Source organism: Gallus gallus, chromosome 3, assembly GCF_016699485.2.
Source record: "Gallus gallus isolate bGalGal1 chromosome 3, bGalGal1.mat.broiler.GRCg7b, whole genome shotgun sequence".
Classification (NCBI taxonomy): Eukaryota; Metazoa; Chordata; class Aves; order Galliformes; family Phasianidae; genus Gallus; species Gallus gallus.
The window spans coordinates 50,063,250-50,084,526 of record NC_052534.1 but is presented as its reverse complement, the minus strand read 5'-3'; the positions used below and the strand labels follow the sequence as shown (position 1 = coordinate 50,084,526).

The window sequence follows — 21,277 nt, the reverse complement described above, 5'->3', positions numbered from 1 at the left end:
TTCTTAATTCTCCCTTCAGCCCCTCAATCTGCTTTTAATTAAAATCAGATGGAGGCAAATGCTGAACATTATGAGGAGCTTCACCACGTGCGCACCATGTAAGAGCTGCAGAATCTGGCAGCCACCAAGTGTGACAATGTGCTTCAAAAAAGGCAAGTGGCCTCATTTGGTGCATACGTCACCTTCTTTTAAGAGGTTGGCTTTTTCTGTGTAAACAAGGCCCACAATGACGCATGTAACCCTTTCCTTCTGCTGGGATGGGAGCTGCGGGCACACTGGCAGCACGAAGCCTTGGAGACACGCTGTGGGGGGCTCAGCAATGAGCCCATGGAGCGGGTGGGAGGTGGGATTGCAAAGTGCACATGTGCTGAGGAGAGGAAAATCATGCCCTGAGATACCCTGCGCCGTGAGGTTACATTCTGGGGGATTCGTGGGGCTTCATCTGTTTGAGGAGAGTTTTTCTCTTTGGTGAGCCCCATCTTAGTGGGGTAGGGAAGGAAGCCAGTGCACTTCTACAGCTGGAAAGCCATGAATCTGACTTCACATCCATCTGCTTACAGACAGTTCTCTATGATCCACACAGTAAAAACCATGGAGCTGGCCTGGCAGGCATAAGGGCCGTGCTTTCACTGGTGAAAGATGTTCTTTGCACTGAGCACACTGAAAGCTGTCCTGATGTACGAAAGCCATGGAAAACAACAAAGAGATTATACTTGTGAGTCCTCCTTGAAGCTAATCCACAGGCTCTCAGATGGGGAGACTGAGAAATACTGCTTCTGGAGAGAGGGGAGAGGCAATCCAAATCCAAAATGCTTTGAGTGTGGGGAATAAGGAGGATTCATAGAATTATACAATCATTACGGTTGGGAAAGACCTCCGAGGTCATCTAGTCCAACCATTAAACCATCACCACCATGCCTGCTAACCACGTCCCTCAGTGCCACATCCACGTGTCTCTTGAACATGTCCACCACTTCTCTGGGCAGTCTATTTTAAGACCAAGGATCTTCCTACTCAGGAGAACTGCACTAGGAGATGGCACAATAGGCTGGAAGAAGGAAAATTCTGCTGAAGAGGGTCGAGAGGGAGGATGAGGACAGAAAAGCACCTTTCAGATCCAGTCCTGATGCTCCTGCTAAGGTGGGAGACAGACCCTGGCTCCCCTCTCTCCTTGGCCTATCTTGGCCATGGAAAGCAAGTGCTGCAGCCACAGTGGAACACAGAGGAAAGCAGAGAGAGCCACTGATTTAATGGAAGAAAAGACAAAGCTGTCCAAGCAAATGAGTATTACTGCCCTGGCTGCCACCTCAACTGCAGCAGGGCATTTCTGCCAGATGTTTAACCTAAGCTCAGCTGCTTTTGGCTGGAGCAGCTTGATGTTTCTGTGTCTTTCAGCTTTAATGCCAGAGGTAGAATTTTTCTATCTGGGACAAAATACACTCCATGTGATGAAGGAGGTCTCAGCAATGCCTGCTGTTCTGGCTAGTTTATAGTAGATCTCCTTGCCTGTCTCTGAGTCTCTCTCATCTGCTAGAACAAAATGGTATGGTCTGTTATTTCAATCCGTATTTTCTTGCCCCAGAACACAGACAGTTCCTAACCAGTATGCCAGGGACTGCATTCCTCAGTCTCTGCCTGACTGCAGCAGTTTCTTTCACTGCTCACATTACAGCCTGCCCAATTTGAACAGTGACACTGACTTCTATTTCTCCAAGCACAAAGGTCTTCAGGCCATGTGAAGATGAGATGTGATTCCTCCTTTGCTTTCCCCTTCTCCGGTGGGAACAGCTGTGTACAATAAACTCCCCTCCCAGTTCCCCACCTCTGACTTCACACAGAGACTGAGACAATAAAAGCTTTTTACAGACGTTCACAGCCCTCGCACTTTGAGTGTCTTCTGGGAGTTTCTCTGCTCATTCTCAAATGCTCCATTAGTGTTCTTATGCTCTGCAACCACTGCATCATTTTGTGTCATCTCAGAGAGCTGATGAGTGAAGGATTGTCTTCCCACTTCTTTAGAAACAGCCCCAAAGGGTATTTCAGCTCTTTACTAGCCAGCTACTGGTCCCACTCTGCTCTGCACTGTTGCAGCCTCACCTCGAGTATTGCATGCAGTTTTGGGCACCATAATATTAGAAGGATATGAAACAACTAGAAAGCATCCAAAGGAATGCTACAAAGATGGTGAAGGGTCTGGAGGGCCAGATGTATGAAGGCTAGTCAAGGTCCCTGGGTTTGTTCAGCCCAGAGCAGAGAAGGCTGAGGGGAGCCCTCATGGAGGCCTACAGCTCCTCACAGAGAATGGAGGGGCAGTGCTGAGCTCTGCTCTCTGGTGACAGACATGGCCAGAGGGAACGGCATGGAGCTGTGTCAGTGGAGGGTCAGGTTGGGTGTCAGGAAAAGGTGGGCATGGAACAGGCTGCCCAGGGCTGTGGGCACGGCCTCAAGTGCTGGAGTTCAAGGAGCATTTGGACACTGCTCTCACATGCACAATTTGGATTTGGGATGGTCTTGTGTGGAGCCAGACATGGGGTCTGACTGCTGAAGTGGAGACAGAGGTGGAAGCCAGGGTTACCAGTGGTGAAGAGCTGGGGGCTGGTGTACCAGCTGCTTGGCTTGGCCTGGCCTCTGCACTGTCTCTCTCCATGGCACGCCACACAGGCTGGCTCAAGCAGCAAGCGCTGTGAACGCACCAGTAGCCGGACACAAAAACTAATCTCTTAGTTAGCCTCTATCTAATCCCCAGACATGGCTGCAGTGTGCATGGACCTGTGAGTGTTTGCTTTCAGCAGGGCAGCCTGCAAATGGGCTCAACTGCAGCTAAACCCTGAGGAATGTAGAAAATTCCTGCAATAAAACTGATCATGGTCACTGCAGGAGAATATGTCATTTCCCAAGGAAGTAACGATACAATGGTCTGTAAAATAGAGGGCCGGGCTGAAAATGACATTTTTTTTTCTTTTCTATTTTTTTTTCTCCCTGTTGCTGTGTGAAAAGCTTCCTTAACAGGGAGAAGCTTTCCACAGGGGGAAATGGCGATCAGACTGCATAAGGAAAATGGTAGTAGTGCCCGTGTGCATCCCAACCCTTTGAAAAGCAAAAATGATTGGGAACTCCCTCCTTCCCTCCCTCCCTCCGCGCCCAGATCACATATATATTGAAACAGCGTCACGGCTTTTTTGCTCGCTGGTTTTGTTTCGTTGTTTTTTAAACGGATTTAGGGATTTGTTTTCGAAGGGACAAGCGCGGTGCCTCACACACAAGCGCCATCTCCGCTCAGCTCACACGCGGCCCCGAAGGGTCTCTCATGTCACCAGGGAGGCCTCTGCGCGGCCTCCACTGAGCCGCGTCCGCCGGGGCTGGCGGCGGGACGAGGGCGCCCCCGCGTGGCCGCTACGTGAGGTGCAGCACGGGCACGGCGGGAGCGGCGGGCGTCGGCCGCCGGGGGGACGGAGCGGGGAGGTTTGTGGGCACGGCCTTTTTGTTTGTTGGACACCCCCGGCTGCTCTGCAAATACGGAAAGGGGAGTCCGGGGCGGAGGGAGGGAGAAGAATAAAAGAGCAAACGACTCTTCAGTCACTTTCAGAATCAGAAAGAACAAAAAGATTTAGCAGCTCAAGGGGAAAAGCACTCTAGATTTACATTGGCCTAAAGAAAAAAGAGCTCGGCCAAACAACTCTGCCTTTTGAGTAAGAGCCCTTTTGAGAGGTGTTTTTATTCAAGTCTCCCACGGAACGCAATCAGTTACTCTGTCTTGTCTAAACTTTAGCCGAATATATAATTTCGTTTAGCTGCAGTAATTGGCTCCCGTTGCCTTCATACGGAAAGCCAGGAATGCTGCCAAAGATCCCTCCCGTCTGGAGCCTGCAGCGGCAGCAGCCCAGTTCTGTTCTGCATCAGCCCCTCAGCTCTCAGCAAGCCAATGTGGGAGCAGGGAATCTGCCTGGGGCTGCAGGAAACAGGCAGGAAGGTCCCCCTCCAGCACCCTGTCCCAGATTGATAGTATGCTGCCCAGAAAAGACCTCGCTAGCGCAAGGCAACAGAGCATAGCAGAGTGCTGCTCATAAAGCATGCGAGAGGCACGCCTCACCCACAAGGAAACAAAGCTGCCCATAGAGAAAAATGTTCTCAGAGCATGTGTAATACTTGAAAAGAGATCTACCTGCTGCACTTAGGTGGCTGTCCATGTGAGATTGCTTTGCTGTGCTACTGGAGCATGGACCTGGAATGTTCATCCCTGATTTACTCTGGAACACGGCTGCTATTTTGCTAGGAGTGAACACCAAGAGATCAAGGGACACCTACACACTCACACTGCTGCAGGAAACTGCCCTGGAAGGACAAAGACAGCTTTGCCATGAAACAGTGGTCAACATTTCCAGGACTAGCAACACTTATTATCTTTTAAATGAAGAAAAACAGCTCACTGACATCAACTGTGCTGCACTGACTGTGACTCAGAGCATGGTTTTGCCTTCTCTGTGTACAAACACAAACATTATGGGCTTTCAAAACATGGAAATACAATTATTTCAGGAAAATACGTTGTCCCATTCTCTCTTTCCATGCTTGCTGTTTGTTTCTTTAGGATTTGGTTGTTGCTAGCCTTGAATATTTATGACAAATAGACTGCAATTGATTAAACTGGGTAAAGAACCTGGTACGTTATTGAACAGACTGTCAAGATATCTCTGATAACAGGGCTGGGCTTCATCCTGAAGAACAATCTCCTCTCCTTTGTCTTCCTGTGTCTGCACTGACTCAAGGCAAGTTCAGCTACCCAAGGATGTCAACACAATATAGGCAAAGCTTCTACACGTAGTAAAGAACCATGACTTTCTGCTGTAGTTTGTGTCTCTGCTGTGCACTGATACATATTTGCCATCCTGAACCAAATCTTGGTCCCAGAGAAGTTAGCGCGGGTTTTGACATGGACTTCAAGAGGTTCAGGGTTTCATTCTGTAATTCTTAGCACCATTATGTTCCACATAACAGTAAGTACTGTATACTCTTATGGGGAGATCTAACAAGGTATTTCTAAGCAAGCAGGTTCCAGGATCTGGAAAGCAATCAATACATTACAGAACAAATGTACTGCTTGCCTTTGCCACAGCACTGGACGCTTTGATTCATCATCAAATATACATTGTCTGGTGTTTTCCCAATGCTTCTCATTTATGGCTATTAATAAGGAGAAAACTTTACTATCCACGTGTTGGAAGATCTTAAAAACAAACGCAGAAAATAACAATGACAGCACAAAAGAGTCTCATCACTGACTATACACTTTGTAATCTGGGAAGTCTAGCATTCTGGCACGGAGTGGAGATGGTGTGGATTGCTGTTAATGATCAATCATTGTTCTATTTCCTGTAGAAGTCGGTTGTAAAACTATGAAGGAAATGTAGCTGGAGTAGTAATTAATATCATTATCTTCTGAGATTGTCAAAGTACTAAGCAATTCCACGCTGTTCCTGTTGTAACTGCATTGCAACTTCTGTTTTGTAAGCAGTGCTATCCTTTGCTAACAGCACTGCTGAATAGCTGAGAAATGGCCCTTTGTGCACCTTATAGGCAGACAAGATGGCTGATTAAAATCTGATCTGGATCTCACATATTCTTTTAGGTGATGCTTTTATGAACAAAACATCTTGTACACAAATGCATAAACAGGCTATGAAAATTATGGCTTTTCTGGTTTTGGCTTCCCTCCAAGATTTTACTGGAGGCTGTAGGTGATGCAGATTCAGATATTGAATATGTGGTATTCTGGTTTAATCGGATTTAATTAGAAGCTTGAAGATTAAATAAGAGTTAGTTTTACTTTGTTCAGACATATGTGGGGTTTTAAGGAAAACATAATTGTTTGGCCGACTGTCACAAGCATAACCAAAATTCATATTTTTCTGACACAGATTGGCATTTGGAGCCCCACACTTTCAGCTTCCTCCACAGACTGAGTGTGAACAATCTCGTGCATATGTAGTTAGTGAATACTGGAGTAAATTTAGGGTGATATAAAAGGTATTCTGGGATTAGAACAGATCATCAGGTTTGAGGTCTTTCTGATCCTCCACAGAACACAGATCAGCCAGTCCATTGTTTGACCTCATTTTTTTGAGACAGCACCTGACTATCTTTCCTCTTTTACCCAAGTAATTGTGTGCAAATTCTTCATACAGAGCATATTTTCCCAGCTGGGTTGACTGCAAACCTTTACAAGCATTCTGTTTGTTCAACTTCCAACTCTCCACCAGTGTAGAAGAAAATAGTAATCATACATTTGGAATAAACTCACAACAGAGAGTATTTCAATAACTTTGCAACTAGCATCTGACGTGGTGCAGCTGCACACTGGTCACCTATGGACGGTCCTGTATAGGATTCAGTGACACATAACAGAAACCCTCCTTCTTTATAATGTAGCCAGGAGCATGCTCTCTCCCTCTGACTTTATCAGCAAAGACTACCTACTTGAGAAACAGACATGACCTCAAGAGCATAATTCATCATTAGGAAGGATAGGTTCCAGCCAAGCCAAAGAAGAAGAAAGAAGATAGCCTTGAAATTGGCCAAGAACAGATCCAACACAAAGTATGAGGATGGCTGTTCACATCTGCTCCCAGGAGGAAGCAAAGATTATCCTATAGAGTTACACAGCCCGTTTCTTGCAAGTTGGAGAGGTGAAGTGAAGCTCTCCTTATGTAAAAAGAAAACACCACCCTGAGTGAGAGAGAAGGTACTAGAGACTTTTTAAGAGGTTGGCTTTTTTACAAGGTAATCATTGCTTTTGTTTGATTTTAGTTGACACAGTGCAGCAACTTCTCATGAAGTATCAGCGAAATTACCTAGCTCCACAATAGCTTGGCTTATTAGAATAAAAACTAAAATAATAAATGTACACTACCTGGAATCTTTGTGAAACTGCTCTGTTTTGTATTTGAAAACCATTTGGTGATTTTTAGATGGAGGTCATGACAGAAATTAAAAAGTAAAATAGAATATAATGAATATGATTTAGCGGAGGGTTATTAGAGATAGCGTAGTTTGGTTAGGTTGTGGTTGGACTCAATGATCTTAAAGGTCTTTTCCAACCTGAGCAGTTGCATTCTATGATTCTATACAATAAGGTCGCATTTTCTCAAAAATTTGGGCTTTTTTGAGATAATGACTAACAAACAAATAGTCAATTTGGGGGGTTCTCTTTGTGTTAATATGAACCACCAGCAGCACGTGTGTACACAGATCAAAAGCAAGTAAGGGTAACTTAAAGTAATCTAAAGGAAACTGATATTTGAAAAAAATATGTACTATCAAAGCAGCACAGACTGGCAGTAGGAACAGAACTGCAGTTGTGTGTAAGAATTGGTGTCCTTTGAAAGGACACTTGGGTCATAACTTGTCCTCAAAGTCCCTGCTGTGACCTGAAGACTCAACTGTTTCTAAGATGCTTAGTACCCCCAAAACTCTGGACATCTACTATTTCTTTCAGCTCTGGACTCTGGACAGCTTTTCTTATTCTTGGAATGGATTATATTTTGCTGAGGAAATGACTAAGGGCCATCCTATTTAAATGAGAGCTGTATATTCACACATTAAACACAGTCAGAGAAACCAACACTTGTCTGCTAAGCCACACAGTGCACATTAAGTCCCTGTTCTACTGTGCAAATACTGAATTGATCCAACCCATCCAAGTCAGCTAAATTGTTCGTAAAGCCACAACTACCATTATTCAAAAGTTTTAAATTGACAGGAAACAATGACTTTAGAAACTTTCCTTTGAAGCTGACTGAAGAGATGGGTGCACTGAAAGTCTCTCCATATTCATGTCCTTTTAACAAAGAAGGGCTTGTCCAGATGCTGGGGGAAAGCTTCTGAAAACAGGATTCATTCCAAGAACAAAAAGCCCAATCTCTGCCCTTACCAGAGTGCAAGGAGGTTTGCCTGTTTTGCTTTGCTTTGTTTCTTTTTTACAGTCACTCCTTCAACAGATGGGCAGCAGCCATACATCTCATTGGAAAAGTTCACCAATGGAGCAGCCAGGCTTCCAGCAGCTCCTGGCGTGGCACAGACAAAAGGGCATTTCTCTGACACAGGCCCTGCTCCTGAGGGACTTGGTTTTGGCATTCACATTCAAATGGTGTCATGGACATACTCGAGCATCTACAGTGGGTGGGCCCAGCTGTCCACATACCTAGCATATACCTTATTAATAGCTAAAGATCTGCTAGCACAAGGGACTTACACCTCATCTATGTGCAGCCATCCATGCCACCAGGAGGGAGGCGGTGGGAAGATGCGATGGGCAGGATAGTGGGACAGAACTGCCTCCTTTGGGCAGGAGCACAGCCATGGATCAGCTTACCCCGATCAGGAGAAGCTGCTGTCTATCCCCACTCAACACTTACATGCACTGCTATGAAGTGCACGCCTTCAGCAGGACAAAACTGTGCACAAATATGCAGCGTGGGGAGGTCACCTTATCAGGACAACGTTAACTTCCAAAACGCAATGCACAGCCTTTGCTTACGCAAACTTAACTGCTACGAGAAGAGCATTTTTATAGTTTAAATTTTTGTCTTCAAAGAAGAAAATAAGGAGGAAAGAAAAAGGATCTAATTGGCTTACACACTCAAATGTGCATATGCTCAGCACAATATAGCACACACCGAGCAAATCAAAGCCACCTTAGACTCAGCATTTCCGCAGCTCTTCCCTCCCCTAACCTTCCAGGCTAACTAATTAATAGACACCATATGTCAAGTATTCAAGTAATCCAGGATGTGAACAGGCTGATCTCCTCATCGCCTTGGGTCCTCGTGCGTAAATCAAATTTAAGCATCACTATTGATTTGCTAACATCCCTCTGCCTTTCAACCTGGTGTAAATAACAATACAAAGGAGAATCAGGGTCCTACCATATAAACACTTTCATCTCTGAATTTCTTTTTGCCAAAACTTCTAAGCAGCAATCAGCAGTAAGTATGATTCCAATCCAACACTTTGCAGATATGACATAAAAGTAGAGAAAATGATCAGAAACAAAAATTTGAATTCAGATCTTTATTATACAGGCCCAAAGCTGTGGTCACCATGCAGTTACACCGTAATGGGAATGATCTTGCTGAAAGGATCTCACCAAACAAATTTAAAGAGACCACAGACTACAGCATTCCAAATAACTGGCACTTTGATTTTTGAAAGAGCAAAAATAAATAGAGGAATGGCAAGTATGTCCTTTTCACACATGTTGGGGCTTAATATATATTCCCTCTTTTCTATAGCTATTTTGGAGACAAAATTAGCAAATACTGCCCCCCAAAATACTGACCTTTCATGTGAGGGCTCAGGTAAGTTAGCTGTTTCTCTCTCCTTAGTTATTTGATCAAACATATTCTGATATGCCAAACCGAACACCAAGCCCACAATGTATTGTTGTTTTTTTCTTGTATTGTTTTCCTACTTCCCACCCTTTCCTCCACCATTCAAGACACTAACAGGGACTAAGTGGAGACATTTAGTCAAATAAAAGCCCTGAAACTTTTCCTTTCTAGTTTTCCATGATACTTAAGGATACATAATTTAAGGATCCATCACAAATCTAAAAAAGGTTCAGGTGCCTGACAAGTAATTAAAAATCTCTGGAATATAGATAGTCACAGTGAAGAGCTGCACATAGACTGCACACATAGTGTTATGTAAAAGTGGTTACCTTTAAAAAAACAACATTTTTTTAAAATCTGAAGACCAAAACAAAGCATGTCTTATTCCCTAGAGGATTTTCTTGCAACCTGTTCTTCAATTATTTGCACTAGGAGATGCTACAAATGGTATTAGTTACAATAATGTTGCCTTCTGGTCCAGCAGAAGAACCTTTCTCTCCGATGGATGCAAAACTGTTCATCTGAGTAGATCATCCTCAACAGCACAAATATGGTCTAGAAACTCATAGAGTTTATGGTTTTAATTTATAAAATTAAACCTGCGCCAGACAGGTAATACTGGTATGTAAGTTTGCCATCCCTGGGTTCTGTCAGAAACGGGGTACTGAGGTGCTCAGAGCCGTCTCAGTCTGCAGCGCTGGGATCCTTCTGGCACTTCAGACCCGAGAGGCGATGTGATGCATGCTAGAACATGGGCGCACGTCTCGCTTAACTCTGCAGAGCCAGGGGCATGGTAAGCTGCCAGAACTTCCTTCATCTTGCCTGTTGACAAAAGGAACAATAACTAGTCATCACTGGGTGCTGGAGTGTAATTCCAACTTCTAAAAAGTCCTGTAAATGAGACTGGTTTTTACTAGGCAATAGCAAATTTTCATAAATAACAATTTTCTGATGAGGTTTACCATCTCTCATAGGTTACCTATGGGATGCTTCTGAGGGAGAAAGGCGTCTTAGCTGGGTGGTTGCTAAACTAATAGTGAGGATTAAGCACACCACTATTTTAAAAGCATTATTCATTTTACCTTTCATTGTCCAGTAGCTTAGCATTTTAAAATCTTCATTGGGATATTATGTAGCAGGTTCCCTCACCAAAAGTGCTGTATTGTCTGTTATGCACACTGATACAGTGTAAATAATTCAGAGGATTGTTAAAGATTTAACGAGTAGGAATCCTGTAGATTAATAAGTGACTTACCTAAGCCTGGTATATAACTACCTCTGACACATATTGCTCACGCTTGTTATGCATTGATAGCAACTATTATTTGTTTATGAGTGTTTCATAAATCACGCATTCAATGGGCTTCCCAGAATTGTGGCTCAGGAAAGACCACTGGATTTTCTACTCTGATTTCCTGTCAATTATATTTTATCCAGATAGTTCTCTATGAAATCCATGTACCTCAGCTTTCCAAAAACCAAACCTTTACTATCACAGACTGAGAAAAAGAAAGACCAAGCATACCTCTGCAATATGTAGTTGCTACAGGATAGGTACAAAGAGAGACAGAGGTATCCTGGGAGGGTGATTCTTCACTCTAGATAATATCTATTCTATTTTCCATTCGCTATAACGAGACAGAAGACTGACCTTTCACATGGCTACAATTAAGTGTTTTGTATGCTATCACAGGGATCTGACTGCATCTATCAGCTTATTTCACAAAGACCATCCACAAAGCCATCAGACAGTAGTTAATTTCAATCAATACTGACATGAGCAAAATTAGAAAAAGTTTAATTGCTTCAATCTGATGTAAATACAGAAGGCATGCAGTAAATTCCTGAATTATTATTTTGCATACTCTGAAATTCTGGAGACGTCCAAAATACTTTTTCTATGTATAGTTATTACCCTCATCATTTTCACATCCACAGAAATCACTCAAGGAGCAGGGCTAACAGGTAATTTAATAGATCACTTCATCCATCCCTGACCAATGCTATGTCTGCTGATGTCTGACCTATTTTTAAACTTCTGGAAGGCTGAAGATTCTATGAATTCCCACAAAGCAAACTATCCCAGAGCTCCTCTTTTCCTTGCCACTTAATTTTTTTTCCTGATGCTTACATTAAATCACTCCTGCTATGATTTAAGTCTATTATTCTTTTTCCATACCAATAGCATTTAACCACCATCAGTTAAATCACTTCCTCTTCAAAGGCAACTATTACTATACAAAGGCTGCTACTATGTCTTCCTTCCATCTTCCTGTTTTTAGACTAAACAATCCTTCAGTCTTCCCCTAAAGACCCACATGTTTTAGACCTTTGACTAGGCTCAACAGCCTCTCCTTAATGCTCTCTGGCTGAATTGGATCCTACTTGAGCAGCACGGTAAAGCACCGAGGCGTTATCAGTAGTGATTAAGATAATTACGTTATATGCTTTACTTATTCCCATTCATATGCCCACAAAATTGTTGGCCTTGGTTGCAGTAGCACAACACCACTGGCACATGTTCAGCTCAGGATCATTATATAACAGTCTTCTGCAGCACTGCTGCCTGGCCACTCATTTCCCGTTGTTATATGTTGCAGCTGATAACGCCTACCTATACGTATGCTTCTCTGCTTCTCAACTGCTGGAAATACGGTATTTCTAGGCTACTCCAACACTTCATCAAGATCGTTTTCCACTCTAAGCCTTGCTTTAGCACACTTGTTCTAGTCTATAAATTTATTAAACCTACTTTCTGGCCTTTCATTCACATTATCTGTGAGAATACTCAGTAATACCAGAACAAGTTAAAATGTTTGCAGAACAGCACTTAATGGTATACCATTGCCAACTGCTCTCTGTATATAGTTCCAAATTACTTATGCACTCACTTCACAATAATTTATTCTAGCTCAGTTTCCCTAGAACACATGAGCATATAAACAACTAAAATATATTGCCATACAGCCTTATTCAAATAAAGCAGGTAATACTATTAGATCTTTTAAAATTAAGTACAGTACGCTCTTCGAGAACGAAAGCATTATATAGAAAAAATTAAACTGAAAACATGATCTCGCTAATAACTGATTGTACATCCATATAGCTACTTTCATGAAGCATGTGCTCTACTGGAATATTGTTCAATTAGGGCTTAATGGAACTCTCTGGCAGCCTTTTAAAACTGTTTTTTCTTCAATAGAAATCTCCACTTAGAAAACAGCAAAGATATATCACTACAACACTTCAACTGGAAATAAGTTGGTTGTACAGCATCAGAAAATACCAAGTTGCAAAATTACTATTCATCTTGCATAAGTTCTTGATCAGAAACATACTGAGCAGAGAGCACAAACATCCACAGAGCCAGCTATAACGACACTTCTCATAGAAAGGATTTCCACTTATGTTAATCTTAATGGAGACGCATGACAGCTGCACAAATACAGGACACACAGATCACTCTTCCTACCTAATACAGTTTATTTACCAGATTTTTTTCTATTTCTAATTCTATGCCATATTCTTTCTATGCTATCTAAGCCACTCACAACAGTGAAATAGCTTGCTCCCTGAAGTGGAGCCAGAGCTCTTGGTTCTTTCCCAGTGATATGAAACATGGTATTTTCAGTTCTGAACTAGAAACACTGGAAGCTAGCAGAAGTTGAAACACAAATCTAAATACAACACAAAGCCAACTATTAAGTAACAAGAAATTTCATTTGATTTGGTATTTAGGCTCTACTTTATTAAATTTCCAGGAAGAGAAGAGAAAAAACTGACTCTCAAAAACATGATTACAGAAAGACAATAGCATATACAGAACATAAAAATGTTTCCTATTTTCTTCAGCAGAAAAGGCAATGTGAGGAGAGATGGCCCTGTCTGCCTGACCCAGCACCAGCAGCGACGTACAGCTGCTGTCTGACTGTCGGGGCAGAGGAGGGTTCTCACAGTAATCTCTGCCCTTATGGCAAGACAAAAGTCCTGAGACTGATATTAACCAGATGTCTTCACTTCTCTGAGATGAGAGTAGCTTTAGGGGTTTTAAATTATAAAGATGTAAGAGATTTTACTGAGTATTGTAGGCATCTAGATGCTTAAATTACTTTCCCCATTTTGATAGTCAGGGCTAGAATTTCCTACCTTTCCTTAAACTGAGACTTTTGCTATTGATGAAAGTGAAGGAAAGACAAATCTCTCAATCAGAAGTACAGCTGGAAGAGATCGCATGTAGCAGATTGCTCAGCAGCAGCAGAGATGGCACTCTGATGACTTGCTAAGTTGTATGCATCACAGTGACCTCTCTCAAAAGACCACATCATAACTGCCACATGAACCCAGAAGTAAAATCTGCTCAGCTTGTCTGCTTTGCAGCCAACAGAGGATGAACTGCTAAGTGGTGAGTCCTGCTTTCTATGCCCAAGTATTATGATAATCGTGTCCTGGTAGAGAAAAACAACTGCATCACTCCACATGGTGGTTGTAGCATCCCATCCCTATAAGGATGTGTGGATCTTGATGTGCTTCAAAGAGCCCTGAGCTCTACTACATGGACAGGATGCTTTGTTCCTCCAAGACTTTTGAAACCCATAGAGTGAGGTCACCTGGATGGGCTTCCCAACCTAAAAACATGGATCTGATGATTCTATGGGGACAACAGAGGAGGTGAAGAGGTGTCCACCTGCAGGTACTGATGTCACAGATGCTTACAGACCCCAGGGTGTGACTGCATGGGCACAGTCAATTTCAGAAACATCAGGCAGACATCAAGAGTGCATACAAGGGCAAGAGAGGCAAAGCTGGTGCACTGATACTGTTGTTACTTGAAATTGTCTATTCTGGAAATAAGGACAATTCTTCTGCTATAATTCTACAGCAGCCAAACAACCTGAGGGATATTCTTAAAACATCCAGTGCATTCTTTTTTTGAAGGACCACCACTTTTCAGTGATGGTTGAAGTTGCATACAGAGATGCAGTTCTGATAAACACAAGGTCTCTCCTCATATTTGAAGTTATGCGCAAAGGAGCTGCTCCAATCATATGGAAGGGGGTGGGGGGGTGATTCATTTCACCAGGGTTAGTTTTCTAAGGATGGGACTCAGTTGTCTAATCACAGGTGTCTCATGCCATTGTAGAAACCCTAAAGGTCTCCCACCTCATCAATGTATCTTTAATGGTACTTGCACTTCTGCACATGCAGCACGCTATGACAAATGTCACACACCAAGCAAGAGTTACATACAGCCACACAATGTTGGGCACCTCATGAGGAGAATTTGTCTCACACTTGTTGCCAAATGTAAAAGTCAGGAGGCAGCCGCAGAGGTGTGTGGTGTGGGTGACCCTGCCCTGCTGAGAGCTCTCTCTGCACTACAGGAACAAAGCAGTCAGCTCTGCAGTGTAAATGTTTTGCATGAGATGGGAGTCTCACTCATTTTTGCAAAAGCAAGGAATGGGAGAAAATCCAAAAGTGTAGCATTAGCACATTGATTGACAGAGGGAAACTTAGTGACAGTGTAATTAAGCCTAAAGTTACCAAACAGTGAATTAATTAATAACAAATTCAAGTTTTAATGAAGTTAGCAGGCACCATGAAACATACAGGTTTTAAATAACTTCAAACTTCAGTGAAAGTTTATGGCTTAGAAAGGAAACTACTGATAATGAAATACCTCAATATTCTTGCTCCTCAATGTCATAAGCTTTATAATACGAAAATGCCAATGACTATATACTTGAATTCAACTGTGAAGAACCCATCTCTAATAAGTTAGAGAACACTCTATCAAGATAACACTAATATTTGGAACATCATGTCATGTTGCCTATTTTTATGTCCTATCCAAACACGGCATTTTAAAACTATGATGGCGATTTAAGCAATTCAATCAACAGTGCTTTTTAGGGGTGTAAAATGAGTAGTGACCTTCAATATCTGAAATACTGTAGCATTTCTTTACTTAGGTTACACAATTCTCGTAGCTGATTTTTTATAACAAATTAAGGTCTTGGTGTCACAAGAGGGAAAGTTAGAAATAAACAGCCAGTGGCATACCACATTCATAGCTCAGATGTGACAGGGTCCCAAAGCGCCAGCTCTCCAAAATGCAGCTGGGCACCCTGCATCTTCCTCTGGGCTTGGGTGAATGCTGCACCAGAGAGGAATTTCACCATCTCTGGACAAACACAGATCTTGACTTTATCAAATACGGCTTTGCCAACTCTAGAGGTTTTCTCCTGTGCCCTGTGGTGTGATTATTTCTGTAAAGCGTCACCTGCTGAAGAGAGATGCTCACGTGACATTCTCAGTTTTCATCTATTAGTTTACTTTTGCTTATAGACTAAAAGGAAAAGGTGCAAGATGTGACTTTTTTCCTCGTGACAGGCTCAGAAGAGGCTGAGAAAAACAGAAACCAAAACAAAAGGGATTTGCAGAGAATTAATCTTAAGATTTCTCGGGATTTTAAAGCCAGTCTTGTAAATTTTGAAGCCATGACTTTTTGCTTGTTTGACATGTGCGGGATGAGAAACATCTGGATCTGCTGCCTGCCAGATCAGCAGGCTGAAGCAGTTACCTTGCTTGGCAGTACTATGAGGGAGACAAGGATTTACATTACTGCTGGAGTACAGCCACGTTGCTACAGGACTGAACTGTGACAGGGAGACAGCTCCTGACACAGCAGGCAGTACGCTGTTTCTGCACTCAGCAGTGCTCATGGGCACAGATATGGTGCAGCAGGGTGTGAGAGCTGGAAACTGCTGAACAACACACTGACGTACAAAGGAAGAGCCTTAATTCCTGCTTTTGGGCCTGGCTACAGAGTTGCTCTTGCTTTGCCTCAAGGCAGGGACATATTCACAAGCAGGGCGTTGGCAGTTTGTACAAATCCTTTGGGTTGACCTGAAATGCTGAAGGGAAAGGCTGATTGAGTTGGTTCTCAGCCTGTATGAGGGGATGAGGATAAGGATAAAGGATACGAGAAGAGGCTCCATCTCACTGAGAACTCCTCATTCCCCAGGGCAATCTCAAGAGAATGCAAAATTGCAGACCTTTGCTATTTGGAGCAGGATGGGTACCACACATGGGAACACAAGACTTGGGTTCCTTTCCATTAACTGACCAAGTTGTATCCCATTTTTTTTCCCTGACTCTTTCAGAAATTCATTGCTTATATTTATAGATACATATAAATAAGACAACACCTATTCAGGTACTTTTGCTTGTTGGGCTTTTCTATTCTTTCCCAATAGCTTGCCTCTATATCCATTCCAGTTTGATTCGATTCTTCATCAACATGGGTGATGAAACCTCTGTACTGTATATAGCCTACAAATACCTTCTATAAAGGCACAGATAATTTCACTATGTCTGCTGAAAACACCTTACATGTTATGCCCTAAGATAGCATTTATCTTTTACTCAGCTGTATTACATCTACAGCTCAGAGACATTCCACAACTAATAAACATGCTTTGCTTTTCCCTCACTTTAATATCTCCAACAGGTAACTGCAGAAATTGCATTTCTTTAAGTGTCTGACTTCACATGGGTATTACTAAATTTTATCCCAGTCTTTCAGCATTATCTTTGGATGAAACACACATCTGCAGCTATGTTCTAGGTTTTCATTAACATGCAGAATGAATCTTTCCCTTGCCTTGTTTGTACGCCCCTTTGCTCTCTAAGGGTTCTGTTTTCTCTCTGCTTGTAACCACGCAGCAGAGACCTTTAGATTCCTTCCCACATGCTTTACACAGTCCCCATTCTGCAGTAGAAATACTGTTTCCAACAGCTAAGTGCAGAAATTCCCTCCCTGAAGGAATTAGAAATGTAGGAATAACCAAGAAAGCTGAACCTCACAAGCTATGGATTCTTTTAAATATACTGAAAATTGCTTGAGAAATGTCAGATATGTTTAAACTTTTAATTGCTTAAAATAAATAGCTTTAGATAATGACTTAAATGACTTTATTGAAGGTACAAGGTATGACTAGTCATTACTTGTGGTTTCTCTGTAACCTTAGCAGATCAGAAAGTCAGCAACTTCAGTGCTGACTTACAGAGTCTGGCACTAAATCTACCTCTGGCACCTTTAATTCAGAGTTATAAATTTGAGAGAGAGAGAGAGAGAGAGAGAGAGAGAGAGAGAAGGTTGCTTAGTCCCATACTTTTGTTCGCCTACAAATGTTTCTGTATTGATGGTAAATCAGTCCAATGCTAAGTAAGCAGGTGACAATCTTTCTGTAGAACATTTTCTTCAGATTATTGTTAACTCCGTTTTCTAATCGAGAATTTTTTTTATTTCACCAGATACCACGCTCAACCTTCTCTTCTAAAATACAGACCAAGCATTCTTCATGTCAAAATAGAAACACCTCCATCACCGCTAATCTGTTAGCTCTGACTAAGAAAGCCTTTGATCTGACCTTAAACAATGGCAATTGCTTGATGCCATTGACCTTAAAATGATGCTTTTTGCATATGCTCACTTTTGAAATCTTGTCAAGTTGCAAAGTTTTGGGGCATTCTATATTAGGCACTTAAAAATATTTAACTTTTTAAAACATGCTATTGGAGGGAGATAATTGTAGGGAGTTCTCTTCAGAAATAGGAAAATTGAAGTCAAATTCAATGCTAATTGTGCAGAGATTAGCATTTTTTTCCATAAACAGACTATCACTAGAGTTAGGATCTTTGTTCCTCAGCCCCAGCACAGACCACCCAATCTACAGAAAGTCATCCATCAACTCCCAGCAACAGAAAAGTGCAGCCAGCTCCAGATGCCAATGATCTCCAGAGAGCAACATTGGTGAACAGGAATTATATGAGTTTTTCAAAGGACATAAAAATTAGCAAGAACCTTTCTGGTTTATGATCCTCTAACTGTAACTATCACCAGCATTTCTGAAGAGATCAGACATTCCAAGCATGAAGATGCATTAGCAAGCTGTTTGAGACAGAGGAAGATAAAGAAACTTTAGAGATTCTCAGTCTCCAGTCAGATTAAGCTGCCAAGAACATTCAATTCAAAAATAATCTGAAGACTCTCCTTTCACCCTGAAGACACTTTGTTCAAAATTTTTGTTCAAAAGACAAAACAAATTCACAAAGGGAAATTCCTGTACTATATTCAAAGCTTTTAGTAAATAAAACAGGGCGTTGCAGTAGAAGGTGCTGAAGGCATACTCAAAAGAACAATCTATTCCAATGCCAAAAGAGCATTTAAAAAAGCAGAAGTAAAAAAGTAGCAATAAATTTGATGAGCTGTTAGGTCATGCTCTTTGGCTCACATCACTAATAGCAAAGTTTTGCTATCAGTATTTCATTAGAAATTCTATAACTGTAAGTTGAACCAGAATATATTTTATTCTCTAATTGCAATACATGATTCTGCAGTGATATAAATTGTTGGAAAGACACATGTACTGCAGAGAACAAATACTAGACCAGAAAAAAACATCTATAATATAATGGGAATACTTGACTAAGAAGGCTTAGTAAATCCAAAGAGAAGTTTATCACCATAGCTACTTTAATTATTGAATTTCCACATATGTTCAAATAAGATTGATGAAATAGAATATAATATGCAGCTACATTATATAGTCATATTTCTTGAAAAGATACAAACTGGAAAAATTTGGTCTGGTGCCTCTAAATAAAATTTATTTGGAGATGCCTAAGAATGTAGATGACTTTCCAGAAATGTTACTGAGAAAGGTTTGAGGGGTTTTTTTTGTTTTGTTTTTGGTATATATATTTTTTTTGCAAGTGTAGTGCTGCCAAATATTTTTACCACTGAAGAAATGCTATTTCAGCTGCATTTGAGCAGAGTAATAGTGGTAGCTAATGGCCTATTCAGTTAATCATAGTTATTCACTCCATGGAAATGCCTCAGAATATAATAAATGTTTTGTTTTCTATGTGGACTCTTAAATTACAGGCATTATATAATATACATGATATATAACCCATCAGGATGAATACAAACTGAACCCAAAACCACTCCCTTGAAATAACTTTAATATTTGGAACCTCTGAAGAAAGAAAAATGCTGTTCTTATCCAGAGAGCTACTGAAATAGCACTGATAGCAGGGTAAGAAAAGGCTATAAAGAAAGTTCTGGTTTAACTAAAATGTGGTTATTTGTCATCCACTTACAGAGGTCCGAAATAACTATTACAGATCATTTTCAATAAAGAAAAGAAGAAACATCCTCAAAGAGCTGAATCACGTATATCCTCTCCCGAATAAGTAGAGGCTGCAGATGTAGCATTGCAGTTTGGCCCATAACAGACAGATCAATCAGTTTTCAGTCTGAGACCAATACTCAGTTTGTCTTTTCTATCAGTACATGATTTATCTTGTTCACCTCTCATTTCACATTCACATGTGCTTTAGAAATATCCATCAGCCTTAGCTTTGTTGTCACTTTTTTTTTCCCCTGTCAGCCTTAGGAGATTATATTAATTACTCTGCACAATGTCTGTCTGTCACAACAGAAAGGGCAGAGCTGGCTATATCTCATCTCTTTCTGGTTGCTATCACAGCAAAGAGGCACATCATCAGTGTAGTTCCTTCAGGAATTTTACTCCAGAGGTATTTTATAAAGCTGTGGATTAAGCTTTAAAACAATGGCAGGCTTCCACGGTCAGAGATAGCTATTCTTTTCAGTTGCAGAAGGGGTTAGCTCATTGGCTCAGAAAAATACCCCATGGACTACTTCAAGGAGTGAAGATAACTACAAAGATCGTCTTCCCTTGACTTTATGGATGGAAGAACTCTGTCATGAACACTGCATTTTTTTGTGTTGCCTTTTGTGGCTGAGATGTCAGTTACCTTGGGCTATTATATGTCGACACCGTTGACAAACAAAAGGAAGTTTAATTGTTCTACAGCATAACCACTGCTAATCTGAGATGGGACCGTAACCAAGGAAAGATGGTTGAGATGTTCAACCATTCATTTTCAACAAGGTTCTCAAAAGAGTTGTAATTCTGATGCCTAGCATATTTGAGGATCTTTAATAATAAAAAAGATGTTTAAAATCAGATGTGATATAAAAGAGGGTAATGTTGCAAACAGCTTACAAAACAGGATTAGAATTCACCACAATTGCAATAATTCAGATAATTGTTCTGAAGTTAATGCACAGAATCCATATAAAAAGTGCAGATCACTGTTGAAAGCTAATGCCACTGGCACAGATATAGAAAGGAGACAGTAATGCAGAAGAGATCTGCAGAGGGGTTATAGTGGTATATATCATCCTGATTTACAGTTTGTTTATGTAGTTGCAGGAAAAAAGCAGTCTGATTATATATTCATGATAATACTATACACAAATTGAGGAATTATTCCTTCCCTACCAGCAGTGGCAAAGCTCAGGCTGCATGACTATATCCAGTTCTGTCTAACAATACTGTCAGTGGAAGAACACCACTGACAGGAGTCCAGATGAAAGACAAAAAAAATGATAATGTATGTAGAACAAGGAAAGGCTGAAAGAGTTAGACTGTTTAGTCTAGGGAAAGAAAAGACTGAGATAACATGTTTCACCTATGCAGATGTTTGCTATGAAAAGTCAACGGTGACTAATTATTCCCCACGTCCATCATGCATAATGGAAATGACTTCATATATGAAGATTTAAGTCAGACAGTGAGAAAAACTTTCTAACATAAAGAAAGCTAGCCCTGCAAGAGTCTATCTACTCATAGAATAATAGCATGGCTTGAAATAGCTCTTAAAGATCTAGTTTTAACTCCTCTGACACAAGCAGGGTTGCCACACACCAGCTCAGGCTGCCCAGGACCCCATCCAATTTGACCTTGAATGTCTCCAGGGATAGGGCATCCACAATTTCTCTGGGCAGCCTATGCCAG

At 41.4% G+C, this 21,277-nt stretch overlaps 1 protein-coding gene across 5 annotated transcripts in view; it reads right to left on the bottom strand.

The window, feature by feature from the left end:
- The window catches only part of SCAF8 (SR-related CTD associated factor 8), a 148,672-nt gene that overhangs the window by 51,245 nt on the left and 76,150 nt on the right, over nucleotides 1–21,277 (bottom strand). For 3 of the 5 annotated variants that reach the window (XR_005858541.2, XR_003074620.3, XM_015284243.4), the window contains one exon: nucleotides 9,052–10,208. The exons of the other annotated variants lie outside the window; for them this stretch is intronic. The gene's annotated coding sequence lies outside the window, so the exon portion shown is untranslated. Of the gene's footprint in view, nucleotides 1–9,051; nucleotides 10,209–21,277 lie in introns of those variants that run through there. 5 annotated transcript variants of the gene reach the window in all.